The sequence below is a fragment of the Pipistrellus kuhlii genome, unplaced genomic scaffold (assembly GCF_014108245.1).
Source record: "Pipistrellus kuhlii isolate mPipKuh1 unplaced genomic scaffold, mPipKuh1.p scaffold_m20_p_1, whole genome shotgun sequence".
Lineage (NCBI taxonomy): Eukaryota > Metazoa > Chordata > Mammalia > Chiroptera > Vespertilionidae > Pipistrellus > Pipistrellus kuhlii.
In genome coordinates this window covers 43,024,143-43,050,168 of record NW_023425404.1, presented here as the reverse complement: position 1 = coordinate 43,050,168, position 26,026 = coordinate 43,024,143, and the positions used below count along the sequence as shown (strand labels likewise).

The 26,026-nt window shown below is 37.3% G+C and overlaps 1 pseudogene; it reads left to right on the top strand.

Annotated features, from left to right (window-relative positions):
- The first annotated feature begins 3,260 nt into the window (after window positions 1-3,260).
- Window positions 3,261-3,824, top strand: LOC118709536 (annotated as a pseudogene).
- The last annotated feature ends 22,202 nt before the right edge of the window (window positions 3,825-26,026 follow it).

Here is a 26,026-nt window from a genome sequence, read left to right as displayed (position 1 = left end):
AATATTCACAACAGTAAAAACAGGGGGTATGCCTGACTATTACATACAGTACATTTATCCTTCTCCAGCCTACCCCTAAACGTGTGTTAAAAACCTGAAAGTATCTTCTGCCTCTTCAGTAAATCTCATCATGAGGTACTTCCAAAGCAAGAAATTACATCCAGCCTATGACTTATTGGGGTCTTCCAAGCATGTAGAGCTGGAAGATGGTCAGCGTTTATAAGGCTTTTAAAGCACTCCTCAGCCTCAAACTGTCCTGTCACCAGCCAATCCTGTCACCAGCTGGCTGAGTTTCAGTTTATTATTTATGATGTGCTGGGAGCACACTGTGTCTATGAGAAAACCCCTTTACTGTCCTTGCTACTCCCAAGGCAGAGGGAGGCTTTAGTAGCCACAGGGAAAGCAGCACCTTTGCTATTGGCATTAGCTTCCAAGGGAAGAGGTACAGGGCCAAGGAATGCAGCCAGCTGAGATCAGTCAGCTGTGATACAGAGAGTAACTCATCAATAGTGAAAATAGCCAATCGGCTGAAAATGTGCTTCCAAAGCTTCAGAACACTGTCACCTGCCAGCTGAACAGCGATCATCCACTGTTGCTGAAAAGAGCAAAAGATTGAGCCTCACTCACAAGGGCTCTTAAAAAGCTGCAAATTATTATCTCCCCACCCCCGCCCCCCTATTTCTGGTTCTATCCCTGGCCATTCTGTAATAGATAATTATGTAATAGTTTCTCAAATATGGAAAACAAATATCCCTGAAAACAATTGATATCTGATTCATTCCAGAATTTTGTACTAATTTTTATTTTAAAAATATCAAATTACTTATAAAAATATCAAATATTTATCTTGATTGTAATATTTTTGGTGTCTCTTTAAATTTTGCACCTGAGGTGAGTGCCTCACTCACCTGATCCTAGTCCCAGCCCTGTTAAGCATCACCTCTTGCTCACAGCATCACAGCGAGATAGATACTGTAACTATTTTATATATCACTAGAGGCCAGGTGCATGAAATTTGTGCATGAGTAGAGTCCCTAGACCTGGTTGGTGATCAGGGCTGATCAGGGCCTTCCTTCTCCCTGCCTGGACCTGGGCCTGGACCTTCCTTTATTCTGTGCTGCCCCCTGGTGGTCAGTGCACATCATAGTGAGTGGTCAAACTCAAACTCCCTGTCAGTCGAACTCCTGAGGGGACAATTTGCATATTAGCCTTTTATTATATGGGATAATCTGAGGCTGATGAAGATTAAAAGTCATGTCTAAGAAAGGTTATGGCTTTTAGTTACACAAAAATGAATGTTAACCATTATTACAATTAATATGCATATAGTATAACACTTTATATATAAAGCACATGTGCACACTGTGCACACTTTATCCTCATGGCAGTCTATATATGGTACCATAATATTCCATATATATATATATTTATAAAAGAATTAGAGGGGGCACAGAAATAAAATAACTTGACCAGGACCTCACAGAAAATAAATGGTAGAATATGGACACAAACCCAGGTTTTTTGAGTTTCAATATCATGCCCTTTTAAAAAGGGCAGGGAGAGATATTTTTTAAACAAAACACAAAGCTGTTGAATAAAAAATAAAATATTTATAATAAATGACCAAATTAAAATTAACATCTTAGTAAACGAACCTTAAAACAATAGTTACAAATGAGGAGAATTACAAATGGGGTAAATATTTCCAATGTATCTACTACAAGAGACTGATATGAAGAACCTGTAAAGAAACAAATGAATAAGCAAAATGAGTAACAGATAAATGGACAAGAGTATAAATAAATATATGAAGAGAAGTTCATTACCAGGGAAATGAAAATTAAATCCATGATGAGATTCCATTTTATACTCACTTAGTGTGCAAAATAGTCACATGCCAAATGCTCATACAGTGCTGCTGGGGGTGAAATATGGTGCAGCCATCTTGGGAAGCAGTTTGACATTAGCTCCTAAAACAGATCTATATGTACCTATGACCCAGCAATTCCACTTTTAGGTATATAGTCCTGAAATAAACTCTTGTACTTACATAATAGGAGTCATGTACACACATTATACATATACACACTTACAGAGAGGAGAATTTGGGGGAATTATTTATTATTTTACTTAACAACTATTTGTTGGGCATCCACTATAAATCAGGTTTTGTACATCTTTTTAAATGCTAAAAATGAGCAAAATACAGATTCTGCTGTTATGACTATGCTGTACAGTCAGAGACATGTAAATAATACTTGTAGTACAATTTGTTCTTTTCATAGAATTATAAGCAAAGTGCTTTGAAAGCCCATAAGAGAGAGGAACTAATTCTAGAAGAGAGAACTTTTGAGCAGGTATTTGAATTTAGAATAAACAAACTATATGGGACTAATGTGGTGGCCCATAGATACAAAGGGTTTGAACTTGGCCTGAAACGCTGGCTAGGGCTGGATGCTGAGCAGGATGGGTAGTCCAAATTTGGGAGAGCAGGGTGAGGCACAGAGAATAGTGGGATCATTGACACACTGTTGAATGGAGGAAAACAATAAAAAAACAGAACTGAGGAAGTAGTGCTTGGATGGGTTTTATTCAACAAGACTATAGGCCTTGGATGAGGAGGACTCGTGACTTGACATGAGAAAAAGAACACAGAACTTTAGGCTTCTGAACAATGGGCATAACATAAAGGAGGCTTGTTTTAAGGTCTTTGCTGGTGAGTGGCTTCCTTCAGGAGATCTCTCTGCTCTGGACATTGGCTAAGCTAAATAAGAGTCAGTCAACGTGGTTTTGCTTGGCTACCTGTGGGAGGAGGAATGGTGATTCTCTCCAATCAGACCCAGGCCGGCTTTCTCTCTACAGCGCATGCTGGGTTTGGAGAAAGGATAGCCCAGCTTGCAAAAGGGAGAATTGAGTGGAAGAAAGAACACCAGAGGTTCCAGAAAAGAAGAGGGCTTTAAACCCTCAAAAATGACAGACCATAAAATAGAGCAGATGAAGGAGAGGTAGAGGAGCACAAAGGTCATCACTGTGGGAAGTGGCTGCGTAATAATAATAATAATCACAGCACTCTATTAATACCTTATACTTGCAGAACACTTTTGACACCTTATTATTAAAAACTGATTTCACTCTTGAGGGTCAATTTTACAGATGCTGAACCTGATTTTGATCTGATAGCTGGCTTCAAAGGAGAAGATTGGGCAGACAATTGGTGGAGGGCTTTTTAAAAAAAATAATTGATAATTAATTATGAAATCATGCAGTTGAGAAGCCCCAAATTACTAAGATTTAGTAATGTAGACATTCTCCAAGTGAGAATACAAATTGGCAGTTTAAAATCAGAAGAGGGCCCTCAGGGAGCAACACAGTTGATCATAACGGCCAAAGAAGAAATTAATAAAGACCTGCCAGCAGAAATACATGAGTATTTATCAGCATTTAAGAATTCCATTGGTGCTGTGGATAACATGCTGGTGACCATGATGTCTGTTTCTGGAAATGAGTTTTGCAGAAGTTGGACCCACTTGAACAAGCAAAAGTGGATTTAGTTTCTGCTTACACGTTAAATTTAATGTTTTGGGTTTGTTTGGCAACTCATGGGGTTAGTCCCAAGGAGCATCCAGGAAAGCAGGAATTGGAAAGAATCAGAGTAGACGTGAATAGAGTCAAGGAAATAACAGACCAGGAGAAGGCTGCCAAGCTAGATAGATGTGCAGTTTCAAGATTTATAAAAAAATTCCTGCTAGGAACCAAAACCTAAAAATGCACCCTAAGTTACCAGTAGAGGAAAAAGTAAAAATTACCTTTTGTTTTGGTTTTGATGTACACATGTTAAAAAAGTACATCATTTTTATTGTTTTACACAAAAATAGGTGATTATGTGGCAATGTATGTTTTAAATGTATTTCCTTCTTGAATTCATATAATACATTTAAATTTGTAAAGTTAAATATACTTTCCCTCAGAAAACAAACAAACAAACAAAAAACTGTGCCATGTCATTTAATGAGATGTTTCTTTGTTTTATTGAGAAAAGACCGAGGTAGGTCAGGGGACGCTGATCCTAGAACCAAACGATTTTAGAGTCAGCAGACACCTTTGATCTTTTCTTCCAAACCTCTCTTCTAATCCTATAGCACATTATGTCTCTTTCTACAGTTATGTTTCCATATCTATTCATACCAAATGTGAGCATTGTATTTGTCTTTCAATTCCTTAGCATATTTCATAAACCTGGATAATGCAATTTTGCTTAAAATCAAGTTATAGATAGTTTCATCTTTAGCCCACATCTTCCATGGCCTCAATTACTGTATTAAAATACTGTTAGCAAATTAACAATAAATAATGACATTTATTACACAAGATCAAGTTCACTTTACAAGTAATTTACATATTGTCACAGTGACTCTGTGCCAGTTGCCTATGATTTGGACATTGTTTGTGGGAGAGTGGCCAGCACTAATGCACAGGATCGAGGCAATTTATTATGACACACTCTCTCTGTGCCGTGGAGTATTGAAGGAATTAGTGCAATATAGCAGAAGTCAGTGTACATAATCAGGGTGGCTCTTTGGATTGTCCTAATTTAGGATATGGCAATGTAGTAATGGTTCTACCTGTTGACTTCTGAGGCCGAAAGTGTCTAGTACCGACTGAGCTCAGGAATACAAGGAGAAATAAAAATGGCTTTCTAAGCAATAATTTGAATCAATCTTATGTATCCTCTTTTAGTTCGATGCATCTTTCTTAATTTTGTCTCTATGCAATGCTTTGGGTAGTGTAATGGCCAAGCACAAAGGTGTAGAGCTGGGTTGCCTGGGTTTAAATTCGGACTCTGTTCCATTTTATCAGTTTGGCTCTGGGCAACTCATTTAACCATTCTATGCCTAAATTTCCTCACATATAAAACGGGACTAGTCCTACTGCTTACCTTATAGATTGTTGTGAAGATTAAATGAGTTAATAGAAAAATGCCTCACTTGCAGTAAGCTCCACAAATGCATTGGCTATTCATTAGTATTACCCTGTTTCCCCGAAAATAAGACAGTGTCTTATATTAATTTTTGCTCCCAAAGATGTGCTAGGTCTTATTTTCAGGGGATGTCTTATTTTTCCATGAAGAAGAATACGGTACACATTTATTGTTAAATGAAAATAAAGGATACGGTACGGTAGTACGGTAGTTGTCAACACAAACCAGACAAACTGTGAATCCTACAGTATCAAGTATTTACTCATTTATTCAATGACAATCATGTCATCATCTTCTGGAACATCATCATAACAATCCAATTCCTGAATTTCCTGGTGAATTTCTTGTGACTCCATTTCTTTCAGAATCAGTGGACCAAATCTCTCATGTTTAGCCTAGGGGGGAGCCTTATTTTTTGGGGGATGCCTTATATTTCACTCAGAAGGAAACCTGCAAGTAGATCTTATTTTCAGAGGATGTTTTATTTTCGGGGATACACGGTAGTTGTCCTATTATGCATTTCTATATCTCTTTTTACCTTTTTCTTTGTACTACAATATTAATGTTAGATCATATTTTCTTTCCTTGGCATACCTGACATCCTCCTAATTCTAACTCCCTTGAGGGTACATATTATATTTGATTCACTTTGAGTTAGCCCCAGCATATACGTTGGTTATGTAGTTGTACAATATTAGAGGTAAGTGTACATTCAATATGTATAATTCCTGAAGTAGTTCATTCTTTTCTAATTGAGTTAGCAAAAGAGATCTTTAGAAAACAGTAGTACTCAGGGTGGTCTGGGGGCTTGAGAATTCCTGTCTTTTGCCCTCTTCCTTGTCATGCCTCTCAGCCCATCTGGTAGTTGCTCAGGGCTTCTCCATTGAGAACCACTGGCAAACCTGACCTGATTTTAGTCTTTCCATATGCAGGTAAGTGAGAGAATTCTGTTTCTGTACATCCAAGTCCCAGAATGGCCTCAGAGATATTCATATTCAAGAACCCATAAATATCCTTTTCCCCCTGCTATACTTCTCATAATAGCAGAAGCAAAAAGCAGTGGTTCTCAGAAGCTTCTCTAAACGTGGTCCTGGGATTAGCAGCAGCAAGAGCAGCATCTGGGAAGTTGTTAGAAATCCAAATTCTTGGCCCCACCCCAGACTTACTGCATTAGAAGCTTTGGTGGAGGAGCCCACCAACCTTGTTTTAACAAGGCCTCCCACTGTATGTGCTGCATGCTAAAATTTCAGAACCACTGCTCAGTCTATGAGTCTGTCTCTAGTTTGCTTGATTGAGCAGTGGTTCTGAAACTTTAGCATGCAGTCAGATGACTCTGGTGTGTGGGAGCAGGAAGGTTGGAGGAATTGAGCAAAAAAGAAAAAAAAATAGTGATAACTCATGCACATGGACAGCAATGTGGTGATTGCAGGGGCAGGGGAATGGGGTGGGTGGAGGTGGAAGAGGGCATCGAAGGGATAAAAGGTGATGGAAAGAATAAAATAAAAAGAACCACTGCTGAAAAGGGTCATGATTCTCCAGCAGGACATCAGCAACAGCTAATGCAAAAAGGGTGAAGAACGGCTGAGCAGCCATCACCATAACAAACTCTCACAGAGTGGGAGGTCTGTACCAGCCGCAGGGGTGCCTTCAGATGTATTAGGTTATTTAATTCTGACCACTGTCTCTTAAAAAGATGGTATTAGCTCCATGTTGCCAGCGGAGGAAACTGAGGCACAACTCTTTACCCACAGTCACTGAGAAGTTAAGTCATAGAGCTAGAAGTAAAACTCTGGTCTAGATGATCCTCAAACTCATGTTTCTTCCACTATATGACTTGGCTGCCCAAACCTCTAAAATGCACATCTTCATTCTTTGTGCTTAGTTTAAATTATTACTATCTTAGGTACACACTCTTTCTCTGTGTTTTAAAACGCCATATATCGATATTTGTATATATCTGTATGTGAGTACTATAAGCTAAATTCTGTACCTTGATAATATAAGTTAGCTATTTCATTTCAGCAAACATTTGTTGAAGGCCTACTATGTGTTAGGTATTGTAAAGGCATATGCAGAGATGCTTATGTTGGCATCCTTGACCTCAAAATGATCAATCAACCAACTTGTTGAATCTAAAATTATATGGAGAAAAATTAAGTTTAAAATATCCCAAATATTCAATTCAGATAGATCTTAAATACATAAGATCTATGATACTAAGGTAATGAGACACTTCTTAATGGTCAGAAATTTCTTAATGGTTAATTATAGTAGCTAATGTTGAGATTGACCAACATTGCTGACTAATTTTTATATTAGCTAGTTAAGTAATGGTCTGAGGCAAGGAACAATGAGTAGCAAGTTTAGATTATAGAGTTGCATTCACATGTTTATAACAACTCATTCCAAAGAATTTACTGAGGATTTACTTTATGTCTCACACTTTATAAGATGCTGCATGTGATAAGAATTAAAAAGTAGTCCCTGCTCTCAAGGACCTAGCAAGGGACTTTGTCCTTTGACTTGCCCAGCTGTTATCAAGAACAGTCACTTATTTTAACATAAAATGTTCTATTTTACTTAGACTATTAGTGATCATCCTCATATAAAAATGATTTGATTTCTCATTGGCAGTTTTAAATTTCATTTAATGTCCAGGGGTCCCAGCTCAGCCAACTTAAAAAAAAAATCAGATCTGTAGTCAAAGCACAAAGACAACTAATGTAACAAATGCTTGACTTTTACTCATTCTGCAAACTGAAGAGTGCTATGGGTTGCAAAGATGAAAAAGAGAGTCCCCACACACCATGAAGTCACATCAGGCATGTAAACAAGTTATTACAATAAAAAGAAATGCATAGTATCCCGGGTGAATGTAAATAACTAATGTTCATGAGAGCAGAGCAGTAGATCTGTGTGGTGAATTGCTTCATGGAGGCAGTGATAACGGAGAGGAGTCTTGAAGAATGATTAGATATTCTCTAAGTAGATACCAGGAAAGGAAATTCTAAGCACAGGGGACAACATTTACATAGGAATGGGTACATGAAGTCAACAGATTAAGAAAACCTTAGTTAGACTTCTTTAAGGGAAAGGGTAAATAATTTAGGGAAAAGAAAAGTTTTGAATACCATGTTTGGGAACTTGGAACTCACTTGATGGGCAATGAGACCCACTGCAGGATGTTAAGCAAGGCCAGGTGATCCTTAAACAAAAGAATGAGAAGTTCTGTGTGGCTGAAATGTGAAGAATGAGCCGAATTATCCCAGAGTTAGTGTTATTGAGGATTAGACAAAGAAAGACTTGGGAATATACTTGACAGGAATTAGCAATTGAATGTGTAAGGTAAAGAACATTCAGCAGAATGTACAAATCAGCTTTACTTTTAAAATATTTGTTAATCTGTGTTTGACTTCTGTTAAAATCTATACTGTTTGCACTATTGTGAGTGTAACAAAGACCAAGTGGCCTGTTGCCCCTTTTAAAGCAAGAACTTACAAAGTGTAGGCTTACTTTCCACAAGAGTTTCCAAGAACCTGTTTACAGTTTGGCCTTTGAGGCTATAAGGTTGCCTAGAGCCACCATTTCCACATTGATGCCGAGGCAAGCAATCAGACACCAAATTATTAATCCAATTCTCCAGGCTTATTGCTTATACACCCTAACTGCTTAGCTACTGCCCGAGTGGAGGCAGAAACAACACCCAAATTAGCTCGATTTCTTATGGCATCTAGGTATGACTCTGGATGTTAAATCATCCCCGATTCCACCCTACCCCACTCCCATTATATGTCTTCTCCTCTAATCTCTTGAAATTCTTTACTGCCAACTCTCTTGTCATTTCTATATGTGCCTAAATTGTATACTCCAAGGAGGCATGCTCTTTGTCATAATCATTTTTCTGTTAATCCCATTATTTTAAATAGAAACATACTTATGATGCTGCTAAAATTCTGGGACCACTTTCCATTATAAGGTGATCATTCAATTGACTCAATGTTTGCTTATCTTAATCACTCCACTGGGCAAATAAATACTTGGTAATGGAACTGTTCTCAGCACTTATATATCCAAGAACATAATGGACAAAATCAATGCCCTCATGATGCTTAAATCCTAGAAGAGAGAAACAGAAGATAATAAATTAAAAAATTAATCCTTGATGTTCCTGGCTCAGGGACTCTTGGATGAATATATATATATATATATATATATATATATATATATATATATATATATATATATTAGAGAGGAAGGGAAAGGGAGAGATAGAAACATCAATGATGAGAGAGAATCATTCATCAACTTTCTTCTGCACATCTGACTGGGGATTGAGCTGGCAATCTGGGCATGTGCCTTGACCAGGAATTGAACCATGCCCTCTTGGTTTATAGATTGATGCATAACCACTGAGCCACACCAGCTGGTCTTTTGGTCACCTTTTCAGCAATCAGAGAGCTTCCCACCAAGCAAACTAATTGAACAGAAATTGTTTTATTAGCAATCTCACTAGATTCCAGAAACAGCAAGGACTTTTTCTTGCTGTTGCTTTGGTGTGTATTTCACTCAGCTCTGAGCAACATGGAGGTGCTTCTAGGCACAGGGCCAAAACATCATTGCAGGGCTTAAAGAGAGCACAACTCGTGGGGGGGGGGGGGATCATTAAATTAGGCAAAGATCCAATAAACTTAAATTTTCTGTTTTTGATTGCTTGCTGTGAGGAATGCTATGACATGATTTAAAACGATGATTTAATATAGCAAGACGAGAGGGACTCAAAAAACCGAATAGTGCAGTCACACAGTTCTAATAAAATTAGTCTATTATGTGCAAATTGATTGCTAGTGCCTAGATTTACATGATGTTTATGATATCAGAATATCTGACAAAAATTGATGTCAATATTTATGCCTCTATAAATTACTCACACAGCACTATTATGATGGCTTCTAATTAAAGTGGAACCAAACTAATTGACCTTTAAATCCAAAGGACTTTGTAACCCAACATGCATCTACACTGGGATGGCAGGCTGCGTTAGCTTGGGAAGAAAGAGGGTTTTGTGGGTAGTACACTGTCTAACTATGAAAAAATAATTATACCAGCAACTGGTTCCACTAAAAGATACATTTTTAGATTTGATACAACCTGCATTAAACTGCTGCTGTGTAGATTCATGACAAACTACATTAGTGTCTTTATACTTAGGATGTTTGAAAACTTCTTTTTTTTCAGCCAAGAAATACCTTCTCTCTGCTTTTGAATAGATCAAATGAGATAAAAGATCAAATCAAAGATCCTCCTTTTTGTTTGTCTTATTTTAACAGTTTTATATTTACAGAAAAGCTATGGGCTAGATTTTCTGCTCCTTGAGATAAGGTATTGTATTTTAGTCATTTTTAAATAATCTCCTTTAATGCCTACCAGAAGGCCTGAAAAAAAGCAGGAGTGCAATAGAATTTGATTTGTTTTTAGAAGACTAAAGAAGAAGACTAAAATAATGAAAACAAACAGTGCTCCTGGTATTTTAAAACGTAAGATGCCTCATCCTTATTCTGAACAAATCTTGGCCTTGGCTTTTCTCCTCCTTCTGTTAATTGATAGTCAATTATGTTTGTCTAATGACTTTATTTAAAATAAATACAAATATTATTCTTTGACTACACATTACTAGAAACACAAATATCAATAAAAATGATTAATTGGGGGAATTTAACTAACCTATAGGGAAGAAACCTAATTGTGAGTCTGGAGTCAGAATATGGATTCTTAGTTTATTTCTGGTACAAACTTTTTCTGTGTCCTTGAGCAACTAACTTTTATTGAGCATCTTTCCTCCTCAATTGTAAAGTGAGGAAAGTGAATTCTGTTTATTTTTAGGTCCTTTACTTGAAAATGCTATTGCTTCCGATTCAACTCTGGGAGTGTGCGTGTATTTCCATTGGACTGCACTTTCTTTTCCTCTCTGCTCTCCATTCATACTGAAAGTGCAAAGAGGCAAAATGATGAGATGCAGCTATTGCACTGTAGTGCATTTTGATTAATGTAGTTAACTAAAGATTGTTGCATATTCAAAGTTTATCAGTTATGTTTTCACACTGTGCGCTGTCAGTGTTCAATTGTAAATCTTTCTTGTCTTTGTACTGAAAAGATTTCTATCTGCATTTCAGAGAGGGCTTTTCAGTTTTGTTATAAAACCTCATTACTTTTTTATTACAGACTTAGTGGAGCCTTCTCTGTTGAATTGAATCATATGATTCACTATTAGCTGGACATTTAATACTATATCATCTTCATACTGTTCAGTATACTTGGTTCTTTTATTTGCACTTTGGAAACATCTCAGGAGAAAGAATTGAAAGATAATATTTCCTTGAAATAATTCACCCCTGTCTCAGGAAAGCAGTGCTTTAAGGATAATTATTTAAACAAAATATACTCAAGTTCCTTGCAGTAGTGAATAGGAAGAATAGTTAACTGATCCAGAAAATAATGTATATTTTTCACAAACTAGAAATAGTTTCTTGCAAAAGAAGTCCTTCAAGGATCATCATCATGTGTCTCCTATTTTGTGAAATTTTCCTAAATTTCCCAAAGTGCCCACCTCTGTTACTGTTCTTTTTAAGGTTTCTCGTAATGCTCCTTAAGAAAAGGGAGTACTCTTAAATCAGTTATTAGACAGCCATATTTGTTGAGTTAAATAGGAGACCCCAACAAATTTATAGAATTAGCTAACACAACTGCCTGGGAAGCAGATGTGCCATGGCTAAACATTTGCTTTTGTAAATGTATGCCTTACCTTCTTGCAAGTTTCTGTAGTTTTAGTAGCTGACCAGAGGGTCTAATTTCAACAATTTAGATGGTCTGGTTCCCTATTGCTGGTAACAAACTACCTCTAAGCATAGTTTCTGAAAATAATAATCATTTTCTGGGTGAGGAATTTGGGAAGGGCTCAACTTGTTCATTTGTGATCCAAAGGCATCAGCTGGGAGAGCAGCTGAAGGACACACTTTCAGCTTGGCCTCATCACTTCATGTGTGTGGTGCCTCAGTGTTCCTTGAACTCCCTCTCTTCTCTTTTTCTATGTGGTATCTCCTCCTTCAGAACCATTGCTTATGACTTGTGCTTTTTACAGCATGGCAGTCTCAGGGTGATCAGACTTCTTACATGGTAGCTCCAGAGTGATCATTCCAGGGAGAAACGGCAAGGCTTCTTATGACCTAGCCTCAGTAGTCCCAGAGCCTTACTTTCATCCCACTCAATTGGCCAAGCAAATCATTCAGGCTGGCCCACATTGAAGAGGAAAGGGATGGAGGAGGAGTAGATTCTACCTCTTCTTGAAAGAATTACATGGGCAGACAGGAAGAGGAGAAATCAATGGTGGCCATCTTAAAGCTGTCATAGCAGGGGAAAATATTTTTAGTTGAAAAGCAATAGAGATAATACAATTCAACTCCCTTTTTCTATGATCAGACAATAATTATCATATATTTATTGCTCATTTTGACTCCTCCATCTGTCTACCAAAAACCTTTGGCTGGCTGACTTTCAGTGTCCTTAGTGGCAATGATAAATAAGTCAATCATTTATGACAATATGCAGCCTTCTTTGCTAGAAACCTACACACATTCACAAAACTACCAGAAAGCTGAGCCTGAAAATTCATTTACTTTTGAAGTTTTCTCCTTTGTAGCAAAATCCACAAGGCCAAACACATGAGCCAATGTGGATTCTAGAAAACATTCAGTTCCCTTACACTTACCTTAAGCATGTTAACAAAACAATCAAGTTCTCCATTTCCAAGATTCAGATCTCATTCATTTAAAACCCAAGACCATCTTGCTGAGATCTCATCTTCTATATACTATGCAAAGATTTCCCAATCTCCTTCCCATACTGTAACTACTTAGCCCAATTTTAGTTTACTTCATTTGCATGTGGCTTTCCTCATTAGAATGTAATGAACATGAGAAAAGATCCATACCCAATGAAACTAGGAATGTATCCTTTGCAGTTTAGTCTTGACTCAAAATTCTGCTCCATTGAACTTCTAAACTGTCATATTGGTTCTCACATTACAAAAATTTAAGTAATCTAAATTCTTCCTCTTCATGTTGTTTATTTATTCCAATCTCAAGGACTTTTACTTATTTTTCTTCATAAGGCTAGAGACTTATAAAGACTTTTATATATCCCTGCTCAAATGTCAGCTCATCAGAGAAACCTTCCCTGACCAGGCCATCTACTGTAGTAACCCTCCCAGTCCTTTCTATAATAAACATTTCATTCTTAGCAATTTTTATCTGAAATTACTCTTTGTAATTATTTAGTTGTTTATTAACTCTAATTTCTACTGTCATATGTTCAAATTCTAGTACCTGGTTCCAAGTATCTGGGTAGGTGCTTAGTAACTATTTGTTGAGTAAATTAAATAACCATATAGATAAACTAAAATATTTGCTATTAATTTATCGGCACTATAGTGACAAAGTCAAAGTATATTTTTGTGTCAGAATAAAACAAATACCAGTTTCTTTAAAAATATATATTTATTGATTTCAGAGAGGAAGGGGGAAGGAGAGAGATAGAAATATCAATGATGAAAGAGAATCATGATCAGCTGTCTCCTGCATAGTCCCCCACGGGGGATCAAGTCTGCAATCCATGGAAGGGGTCCTTGACTGGAATCGAACCTGGGACCCTTTAGTCTGCAGGCCAGTGCTATATCCACTGAACAAAGCCAGCCAGGGCAAAACCAGTTTCTTCAGTGTGGAAAAAGCTTTCTATTGAGGCATTAAAATAATTAACCTACATATTTAAAATCTACTGGAAGCCCTTTGCACAAAATTTGTGCATTGGCGGAGGGGGAGGGGAGAGAAGGAAATAGTCCCTCAGCCCAGCCTGCACCATCTGCAATCTGGGACCCCTCGACATCCCTCTCACAATCTGGACTTCTGGCTCTTAACCACTCACCTGCCTACCTGCCTGATTGCCCCTATCTACTTCTGCCTGCTTGCCTGATCACCCAATAACTGCTCCCCTGCTGGCCCGATGGCCCCCAACTGCCCTCCCCTGCCAGTCCAGTGGCTCCCAACTGCCCTCCCCCACCAGTCGGATGGCCCCCAATTACCATCTCCTGCCAGCCTGGGCACCCCCAACTACTCTCCCCTGCTGGCCTGATCACCCACAACTGCCCTCCCTGCCAGCCATCTTGTGATAACATGGGGTTGGTCATATTGTGATGATGTGGCAGCAACCAGCTTGTGACAGCATCTTGTGATTACATAGGGGTGGCCATATTGTGGCAGCCATCTTGTGATGACATGGGGGCAGCTATTGCATGAGGGCCACCTAGGCTTTTATTAATATAGATAGTATTGGGTACAGTTGGCAGGTGGACACTCACAATAAGAACTGAGACATTTAGCTTTGGCCAGTGTTGCTCAGTTGCTTCAGCATTGTTTTGTGCATTGAAAGGTCTCCAGTTCAATTCCCAATGAGGGCACATACCCAGTTTGTGGGATTAATCCCTGGTGCATATAGGAGGCAACCTATTGATGTTTCTCTCTCCCTCTCCCTTCCTCTGTCTCTAAAAATCAATTTAAAATACAAAAAAAAAAGTTTTAAAAAGAGAACTGAGACATTTAATAGCACTTTGAGGGGATAATATTTTATGTTGAACAGGTATTATCAAATGCTATTGGTGAGAGTATAAATTAGGGAAAATACTAATATGTATCAAAAACATTGAAAAGAGTTCTTTCTTTTATTCAGTAATTCTATTTCTATAAAACTTCATCATAAGAAAAAATATGAAAGAGAAAAATAGTAAGTATAATAATGTTCATCAAAATATTAGATATGAAACTCTATGTCTAACAGGTGTGGAATGATTCAGTAGGATATGACACACCTACATAATACTACTTTCTCCATCAAAATCACATTTACCAAAAGTGAATTAACATCATACTGTTAAACTACCTATGATACAACTTCCAAGTTTCAAAAGACAGAGTATAAAATTACATGCACAATTTCCTTTCAATTATGCCCAAATATAAATGTAGAGAAAAAAACCCTGAAATTAAATATACCAGGAAATTTGCATTATTTATTGCTGGATGATTAAACAGAGGTTGAGTTCTTTTTTCTTTATATCTCAATGTATTTTTCAAATTTCTAAGCATTTATTAGTTTCATAACCAGAACAAGAAGCTACCTAAAATTTAAAAGGTTTACAAGAGATCAGTGCAATATTATTAAGCAATGCTCTTTCATAATCTTGAAACTGGTTAGCTAATTGCATTGTCAAAAGACCCTAAAATCTAGTTCCGACTATAAAATGTAACAACTGAATGGGAGAAAAAGCAATGGTTGATATTTCAGTCTATGAAGATTATTTTTATTCTGTTTTGTTGTGTGTGTGTGTTCAAGACAATTAACAATCCTTTATTTTATTTAAATGTATCCTATAGAATTAAAATATTTTGTTCTTATTTTAATGAAAATGCCAAAATTTTACCTTTTCTGATCCACAAGAAAAGGCATTTTCACATATTTGACTTAATATTTTCTGTATTAAATACTGAGATACTAACAATGCCTAGTGATTTTTGTAATACCATGTACTGTAACTTTTTTTTTTTTTTTTTTTTGGCAAGTAATGTTGACACGCGTCTTCAAATAAATGACTGTTCACATCCAAACTCATTTGGCAGAAACAATATGTTTTTGTGCCAATCCAGTAGGGGAGAGGTTCAGAAAGACAAAAGGGTTGAGAGACATTTTACAACATATCAAATATGAGTAATGATATCTCAGTTTGTACTTTAAAAAGCACTGGTGATACTTAATCTTTCAATAACACATTATAGCTTGCAAAGCATGTTCTCATTCATTATCTGATTTAATCCTCAAAACCTTAGAGGAAGATAATTTTATACTCATTTTACTATTTCTGAGTACTTTTGATTTACAAGGTCAGACAGCTAAAAAGTGGAAGACTTAAGATTTGAACCCAGATTAGAATTCTACACGACAGGTAAATGTTGCTAGTTAATTTGTGCATGAAAGGAAATTTAAGTTTATAGAAATGAGTGATAGCCAGTAATTGAATTTTGGAAATCTAATCATTTCTGAAGATAATTGTCAGAGGTTGGCTTGTATATTTCTCTCTTAAATTATGCTTATATTCTTAACAATGATCTAATTTGTTTCAGTTTTAAAATTGATGATTTAAATTGTTTGCGATTATAACTTTCAAAAATATATACATATACTTTTGGATTAACAACAGCAACAAAAAAGAATCAATTTTTAGGACCAGTGTATCTGGCAAATGCAGAAATTGATTTGAAATTGAAATGCAATTGAAAATCTATATAGTAGTCTGTGAAGTATGGATTTTCAAAATCACTATTTTCCAAAATGCATATTAATATATGTAGGATGAGGTAGAGAGTCTTTTATCCTTAGAAGTCCTGAGATTCATTTTGAGAATTATTTCCTCTTTTGAGTCTAGCAAATAATGCCATTTTAAATACACAAAACCACCCAGAATGACAGAGAAGGTGTTTAGTAGCTTTTGTAGGCAGAGCAATCCTGGGTGTCATCCTGAACAATTTGCTTCTTGCCTAGAGAAAGAGGCCTTCAGAAACAGAGTCTGAAGAACAGAGACTAATTTGAACGAGGCTTTTCTGTTTGTCCTGTCAGTGGCTTCTCTTTTCACCTGAAAAATAAAACACAGCATTCCTCCTGGTTAGGGATTTAAGAAAAATCCCACTAGCCCAATCCACTTCACATTTATGGAATGACTGTTTGCCAGTTTCCTATTTGTTTGGGGCCACGTAAATCACAAAATAAATAACAGCAACCCTTTCTCATAATGCAATGAGCTACATCACACATAAGAGGAACTAAAATTATACTTATATTGGATTTTTCTGTGTGCAATCTCATTAAGGATCACATGCCCTTAAGGAAATTTAAAAAAATCTTTCACCCTTATCTCTTGGTCTCATAAATGTGTTTATTAAAGAAAAAATTTATATTGGAAAATAATTTGCTTCTTTCTCTCCAAAGAACCCAGGTTTTTTTCTTTGTTGTAAACAGATATTCTATTTTTAAAATGACCAGTGCTTCTCCTAAAAATATTGGGAAAATGCCTTTTATAAATCAGCATTAAAAGGAAATGCATGAGAATGTTCCTGGGTCAACAGTAAATGCATGCATGATCCACTATGATTGTAATTTTGAGTGATTTGCTTAACCTTTGAAATTTTGAAAGCTCCTATTTGTTGTGCCATATGCTAGTTTTTATGATATATATTTTCATAAGGCAAGTCTCTATCTTTGTGAATATTCTTTTCAAAAACAGACACTAACAGTGTCCTGGTTTGATACGTGGCTAAAGCAAACTCAATCTGTGAGCTGGAATGCATTGGACATTGTTTCCAGTAGGTCAATAAAATGACAGATGGATTTGAGCCAAGTTGTAGCAGAGGACACACATCCTCTATTGAAATAGCTGAAAAGACAAATTAATATTGAAGTGTGGAATACTGAACTGACTATTTTTCATTGCCTAGAAATAGATTAAGGTAGATTATCAAAGTGAGGCATGTGCAGGTCAGGCAACTAAAACAGACATGCTAGGCAAACAAGAGGTGATAGATGAAGATTTGAATGTAATATTCTGAAAGTGGTAACAGTTCAGCTTCTATAATCCTACCTAATAAAACAGTAATATGCAAATTAACCATCACCCCACTCAAGCCTGCCCACCAGCCACACCCACTAGCCAATCAGAGTGAGCGTGCAAATTAACCCCAACCAAGATGGCTGTAGCACAAAGAGCAGTTGAGAGGCTTGGGTTTTCCCAGCAATAGATGAAGCCAAGATTTCCACACATCTTAGCCAACCTAGGCCTCCACTCAAGGTCACAAAGTTTCAATTATAGAAGATACATAAAACCAAACAGAAATGGCAGCAGCCACAGAGCAAGCAGGGGGCTTGGTTCTCCTCCAGGCTACAAAGTTTCAATTGTAGAAAGTAAATAAATTCCAGATACCAGGGCCTCTGCTTGGGTTACCAAGGGGGCATGGCCAGATTGTAAACCACCACAGGCCCCTCACTCAGGCCACCCCACACTCCAAGGGAACCCCCACCCTGATCTGGAACACCCTTCAGGGCAAACCAGCTGGCCCCCACCCATGCACCAGGCCTCTAGCCTATCTAATAAAAGAGTAATATGCAGATTGACCATCACTCCAACACACAAGATGGCTGCCCCCATGTGGTCAAAGATCCTGCCTTTCTATGGACATAATATGGTCACCAAAAGATGGCCAGCAGGGGAGGACAGTTGATAAGGTCCAGGTCTGCAGGGGAGGGCAGTTGGAGGCAATCAACCCTGCAAGGGAGGGCAGTTAGGGGTGACCAGGCTGGCAGAGGAGGGAAGTTGGGGGCAAACAGGTTAGCAGGGGAGCAGTTAGACATCAATCAGGCTGGCATGGGAATGGTTAGGGGGTGATAAGACTTGCAGGCAGAAGCAGTTAGGGGCAATCAGGAAGGCAGGCAGGCAAGCAGTTGGGAGCTAGCAGTCCTGGATTGTGAGAGGGATGTCCCACTGCCAGTTTATTGGGATTGGGCCTAAACAGGCAGTTGAACATCCCTTGAGGGGTCCCAGATTGGAGAGGGTGCAGACTGGGCTGAAGGACACCCCCCACCCCCACCCCATGCACAAATTTTGTGCACCAGACCTCTAGTCTTCTTTTATAATAATAAAAAGGTAATATGCTAATTAGACTAGATGTCTTCTGGACATCATTCTGGATGTTCTTCCTGATGAAACCAGGGCAGGAGGGAAGCCAGCCCAGGTCCTGGGTGCCTGCTGACATCCAGAGGAGGGAAGCCTGGGTCCCATGTGCTGGGGGGAAGCCAGTGCCATCAGCCAGGGGAAGGAAGGCCTACTCTTGCATTAATTTCTGTGCATTGGGCCTCCAGTATGCAATAAAGGTAGCACAGAAATACTTTGAACTTTAAGACATTTTCAACCTTCAGCTTAAAATTAAAAAATATTTGCCACTCCAATCCAAAATTATCTTTGTCATTTTTATTGCACTCTAAATAAGAGTATGTATTTTTAAAGAATATTTCTGAAAATACTTAGAGTTGGGGAGAAAATATTGGCCTCACTTAACAGCTTAATAATGGAGAAGAAAAACAATAAAATAACACAAAACTTTAAATGTTTAGTCAATACCTAGATGACATCCATTGCGCCCTTCCACCAACACAAACACACACACACACACACACACACACACACAAACACACATTGTTAAAATTTCTTTTATAATATAACACCTAAAGTACTTCATGATCAGAGCTTATATTTTATTTTCTACTACAGGCCCGATGCATGAAATTTGTGCAAGGGGCTTGCTACCTCGCCCACTGGTCATTCCAGGTCATTCCTCTATCTGGTCTAATTAGCATATTAGCTCTTTATTTTATAGGATAACATTTTTTATTGGTAAAATTCTGGGAGAAAAGAGGATCTTCATTTTTACTAATTTTTAAGTGAAGTTTAGTATTTCCTTTGAAAATAATGCAGGGAACCAGTCACTGTAGTTTTAGCAGCTACACTTTTTTAACACCTATGGAAAATACAGGTATTTTCATATCACATTAAAGTTGCAGGTCTCTTGAAATATATTGTTTATAGTTCATAATTACTTTGAAATTCTGATTGTTATTAGGCTCACACATACATGATTAAAATATCACACAAATTTTATTTTTATAATTGTACTAGAGGCCCATTGCATGAAATTTGTGCATGGGGGTAAGGGGGGTAAGTCCCTCAGCCCAGCCTGCACCCTTTCCAATCTGGGACCCCTCAAGGGATGTTCAACTGCCTGTTTAGGCCCAATCCCAGTAAACTGGCAATGGGACATCCCTCTCACAATCCAGGACTGCTAGCTCCCAACTGCTTGCCTGCCTGCCTTCCTGATTGCCCCTAACCACTTCTGCCTGCCAGTCTGATCACCCCCTAACCACTCCCATGCCAGCCTGATTGATGTCTAATTGCTCCCCTGCTAAGCTGTTTGCCCCCAACTTCCCTCCTCTGCCAGCCTGGTCACCCCTAACTGCCCTCCCTTGCAGGGTTGATTGCCTCCAACTGCCCTCTCTTGCAGGCCTGGTCCCTCCCAACTGTCCTCCCCTGCTGGCCATCTTTTGGTGACCATATTATGTCCATAGAAAGGCAGGATCTTTGACCACATGGGGCAGCCATCTTGTGTGTTGGAGTGATGGTCAATCTGCATATTACTCTTTTATTAGATAGGCTAGAGGCCTGGTGCATGGGTGGGGGCCAGCTGGTTTGCCCTGAAGGGTGTTCCAGATCAGGGTGGGGGTTCCCTTGGAGTGTGGGGTGGCCTGAGTGAGGGGCCTGTGGTGGTTTACAATCTGGCCATGCCCCCTTGGTAACCCAAGCAGAGGCCCTGGTATCTGGAATTTATTTACCTTCTACAATTGAAACTTTGTTGCCTGGAGTGGAGGCTTAGGCCTGCTAGGGCAGCAGGAAAGCTTGGCTTCTTCCATTGACAGAGAAACCCAAGACTCTGTGGCTGCAGCCATCTTGGTTGGGGTTAATTTGCAAAAACACCCTGATTGGCTGGTGGGCGTGGCTTGTGGAGCAGAATGATGGTTAATTTGCATATCATTCTTTTATTAGATAGGATTTCACTTTATTATTGTATTCATTAAAAACGAATTTGACAGCCGAAGCTGGTTTGGCTCAGTGGTAGAGCGTTGGTCTGCGGACTGAAAGGTCCCGGGTTTGACTCTGGTCAGGGGCCTGTACATTGGTTGCGGGCACATTCCCAGTTGGGGGTGTGCAAGAGGCAACTGATCGATGATTCTCTCTCATCGATGTTTCTAACTCTCTATCCCTCTCCCTTCCTCTCTGTAAAAAATCAATAAAATATATTTTAAAAAATAATAAAAATGAATTTGACAAAGAGGCCTATGTCGAAAGAAAAGTTATTAATCTTTAGAAAAACTGACCTTAATGATAACTCCCAAACTTCTAGGCATTCAATTTTAATTTTGTACCCTTACCTGGAAGGGTGTTACCCTTACCATTGAAGGTGTAGTCCAGATGTTACCACATCCAATAGATTGCTCCTGATCCTACTAGTTGGGATCAGTTGTCCCTTCAGATCTCCTCAAAATTGCTTTTTGTATTTTTATTAGAATGCAACCTATCTTTTATTCTAATTAGTTGCTTTTTTCTACCTTTGGTTTCTAGAGTATAATATTGGGAGCAGAAATATTGTTTATTTAATTATCACTTAATTATTGAATATGATCTTATTGTGATTGGAAAATGTGGTCTTTATATTGATGCATTAGAATTTACTTAGATTTGCTTTATGGCTTGGTATGCAACCAATTTTCCTAAATGTTCCATTCATGTTTGGATATATGGTATAATATGAAGCACGTGGGTGCAGTTTGTTGTGTGATTAATATATATATATCTACTGGGTTTACTTTTCCTTGCTTGAGTTACTATTTACAAATGTGTGTTAAAATCTCCTGGTATGCTGGTAGGTGTGTACATTTCTTATTTTAGTTCTGTCATTTAATTTTATGTATTTTGACTCAATATTATCAGGTACATAAAAATTAAGAATTGTTATATCTTCCTGATAACCTGCACCTTTAATTAAAATGCGATGATTTTATCTCTAGTAATTCTTCTCACTACAATAAATTTTCTCTAATACTGGTATAAGTCAGATGTCTTTTGGGTAAGAATTTTACTGCTTATTTCATTACTTTCAACTTTTCTGTGTCATAATGCTTTCTATGTATCTTTTGAAAATAACATAATGCAGAATTTTGTATTTTTAAAAAAATTGTTATGAAAATCCTTGTCTTTTGCCTTAAAAGTTTAATCAATTTACAATATTTATAATTATTGATATATTTTGATTCATTTCTAACATCTTTTGCACTTTACTTTGGCCCTGCCTTTTCTGAAATTTTATTTTCTTGGAAAAAAAAAAAGTTTTTCAGATTAAGATATTTTTTCTCTCACTATATTTTTTATATTAATTAGAAAGTTTTAATTCTATTTTTATTATTTTAATCATCTCCTAGAATGTTTATTTTTTAAAATTTATTGATTGATTAAGGTATTACATATGTGTCCTGATCCCGCTATTACCCCTTCAAGCCCCCAACTCATGCCCTCACCCCCTGTTGTCTATGTACATTGGTTAGACTTATATGCATGCATACAAGTTCTTTGGTTGATCTCTTCCCCTTACCCCCACTCTTCCTTACCTTTCCTCCAAGGTTTGATGGTCTGATCGATGCTGCTCTGTCTCTGTATTTGTTTTTATTCATCAGATTATATTGTTCATTATATTCCATAAATGAGTGTTTAATATTTATATTTCTAAGTCTAATATTTATTGATGTCTTTACTTTCCTCCCAATTAACATAAAGAATGTGAACAAGTTTAGCTCACTCCTTGCTGGCTAATTTATTTGGTATTGTCATTCTAGACCCACAAATTTCTATATATATGGCATTTTATCTACTGATCATTCCTTTTTCTCAGATTTTTGTATCATCTTACTTTTGCCTTTAGAATTTCTTTTACTTTTTTGAAAGGTAAAAATTCTGTTTTTTTTTAATATAAAATCTATTTTAATTTTATTTATTCCTTCATTTTAATAATTTTGCTGCACACAAGATTATAACTTATAAGCATTTTTTAAAAAGTTTTTGAAAATATTATACAGTTGAATTGGGATTTCTGTTTTACTAAATTAATTATTAACCAATTTTTCTGTGTAAGTAATCTGCCCCAATCCATTTCCTGAGCTAATTTTTATCTTTGGTATCCTGTAGTTTCACTACACAGTGTCTAGATGTGGATTATTTTTTTTTTGTTAATTCTGCTTGGATCTTATTAGACTCCTAAATTTGAGGATTTTATATCTTTCATAATATCTGGATAAGGTATAGTCATTATCTTACTGAATATTTTATTGCCCCTCTCTCATTCACTCTATTGTCTCATTCTATGTCTACAGTTAGACATACATTGGACCATCTAACTCTATTCTCATGTCTCAACTTCTCTCTCATATTTTCATCTCTTTTGTACACTTTGCTATATTCTATATAGGTAATTTCTCTTGTCTTATTTTCTACTTTATCCATTTTTCTTTAGCTAATGTCTAATTCGTTTAGCACATATATTAAGTTTCTAAATTAAGTTACTGAACTTTTCATATTAGAAATTCTGGTTTGTTTGTTTTTCAAATCTTTATGACATATTTTATGGTTTTGTTCCTTTGTAGTACTTATCTCTCTTTTATGCCTTCAAACATATTAATCAATCTGATTTAATACTCTTTAATACTTAATTTGTCAAGTTCAACATTTGCTGTATTTGCTGATCTGATTTTGTAGTATGTTGCTATTGCAGATTGTGTGGTTAGTAATTTTTTTTAATTGTGAGCTCACATTTGGACTTTTTATTGTTACTGTAATAAGTTACCATAAACTTGGTAACTTCTAACAACACAGATTTATTCTCTTACAGTTCTGAAGGTCAGAAGTTCAGAAAGGGTTTTATTGGGCTGAAACCAAAATATTGGCAAGATTGCACTTCCTCCAGAGGCTTTGAAAATTAATCTGTTCCCTTGCCTACCTTAGCTTCTAGAGCTGCATCGCTTGCATTTCTTGGTTCATGGCACCTTCCTCCATCTTCAAGCTATTGTAGTAGTGTGACATTCAATTCTCTCTATGCAATTCTCTCTATGTAAATTCAATTCTCTCTATGTAAATAACATTCTCCTCTGTGTCAAGTCTCCCTCTTATAAGGACACTGTGATTACAATTTAGGGCTCACTTAGATAACTTCTGGTAATCTCCCCATATCAAAGCTCTTAATCATATCTACAAAGTCACATTTTGGGGATTATAATACGAACATTTTGAGGAGCCATTGTTTAGTCTTCCACAGACTTTATCTGTGAAAATTATTTGACACCTGATTTTAAAGTTTATTCTTGTGTAAAAGACTTGTACTTTTCTCAGGTTTTGCTTCCAGAAATAATTTAAACTAAACTTTTATATTTTGAGGGCCAACAGGTAGTATATCTTTTCGGTGTAGGCCTGCATGAATGCAGTTTACAGAGGAGATCTTAAAAAAATCATCTAGAATCAAGTTTTAGAAAATCATGTATTCCAACCATCTTTTGTTGTGGGATGATAATTTTTTCCTTTTCCCCCCACAAGATCCTGAAGATCCTGGCTTTAGGTGAATTTTCTATCTAACTTCTTCACTCAAGCTCTAAACTTTGTCTTCTGTTTCTTCAAGAGAGGCCTATTAAAACTCAGACTATAGGCCGAAACCTGTTTGGCTCAGTGGATAGAGCATTGGTCTGTGGACTGAAAGGTCCCAGGTTCGATTCGAGCCAAGGGCATGTACCTTGGTTGCGGGTACTTCCCCAGTGGGGGGTGTGCAAGAGGCAGCTGATCTATGATTCTCTCTCATCGATGTTTTTAACTCTCTATCCCTCTCTTTTTCTCTCTGTAAAAAACAAACAAACAAACAAGCAAACAAACAAACAAACAAAAAACCCTCAAACTATAGGACACCAGAATGGATGTATTTTTCCCGGAAAAATTCTGGTTCCAACAATCATCTCTGTGGATTAGCACTTATGCATGTGCTTTTCTGATCTCCAAGAAATTCTCTTACTTTTCTGTCACCACAGACATGCTTTACTTTAAAAATATTTTTTTTTATTCAGCATTTTTTAAGTGTTCTGTACTAGCAGGAATTGTCTGAATTTAGGTTTCACTGTTGCCAGAAACAGAAGTCACATATTGAAAAAAAACATCTAATTTATCCTACCCCCAACACCTATAACAATGACTAGTGATTATTAAATTAAATAAAAATATAGCAAATTGGAGCTTGGAGGGGTATTAAAATTGGGTAGTAACAGAAACCATATAGCGCAGAGAGCCTAAAGTATTTACTATCTGGCCTTCTATGGAAGAAATTTGCCTTGTCTAGAGAGTTTATTTTAACCCCTCCACATGGCCAGAATAGCGATGGTGATACGTTCATCCTCAGCAGTCTCAGTAAGTCCTGGAGAGACTGTCCTTCATCGTGGGGATAGAGAACCATCTGGACTCCGAAGTGCTTCTGAACTTTGCAAACCCCAGGCTTACCTACCATGTCTATTCTCTGCAACCACAGATGCAGCTAATATGCAAAGTGCCAGCACATGAATATCTGTTACTGAGGCTCCTTTTCTTTACTCTTGAACTGCTGTGGTGATAACTTGTGGCTTCACATTGACTTACAAACTTAATATGTTTGAAGGAGAAAAACTGGAATCTTGGGTGGTAACTTAGCTATGCTGCCAATTGGCAAAATGGCTGTGGAGAAGCCATATACCTCTGGACTTCACTCTCATTATCCGTAGAAAGAAAGGTAAATGCAGTGACCTGCAAGCTCCCTTGTACTGCAGTGTTCTCTGATTCTGAAGTCAGAATAAAAAGTTGGATCTCTTTTTCTCAAGGTTTAGTCCCTTTCTCCTTTAGGAAGATCACATAAGTAAATATATGTGAAGTCCTGATAACAAGCTTGGCACAAAATACATCCTCAATAAAGGCTGCTATTATATTGTTGTCATTAATATTACCAAAAGCCTCTTAGACATGGTGAAAGCCTGCAACTATTAATCCTTTTTAAATGGATAGTCAGTCATCCTGCATATTTTCTGGTGAGAATTTGAGCACCCGTAGCACTGGACAGGAATTCTGAGCAGCATAAAACAGCATCCCAGTGTTCTCTGGGCTTTCGGAGGGATTGATTAACCTCCCCACTGCTGCTGACTGCACCGCCAGCAGGTGAACCACAAGCCACAAAGCATTGACCAAAATGTGCATTTGCAAAAGAAAGAGGGGGAATAAGGAAACAAACAAACAAACAAACA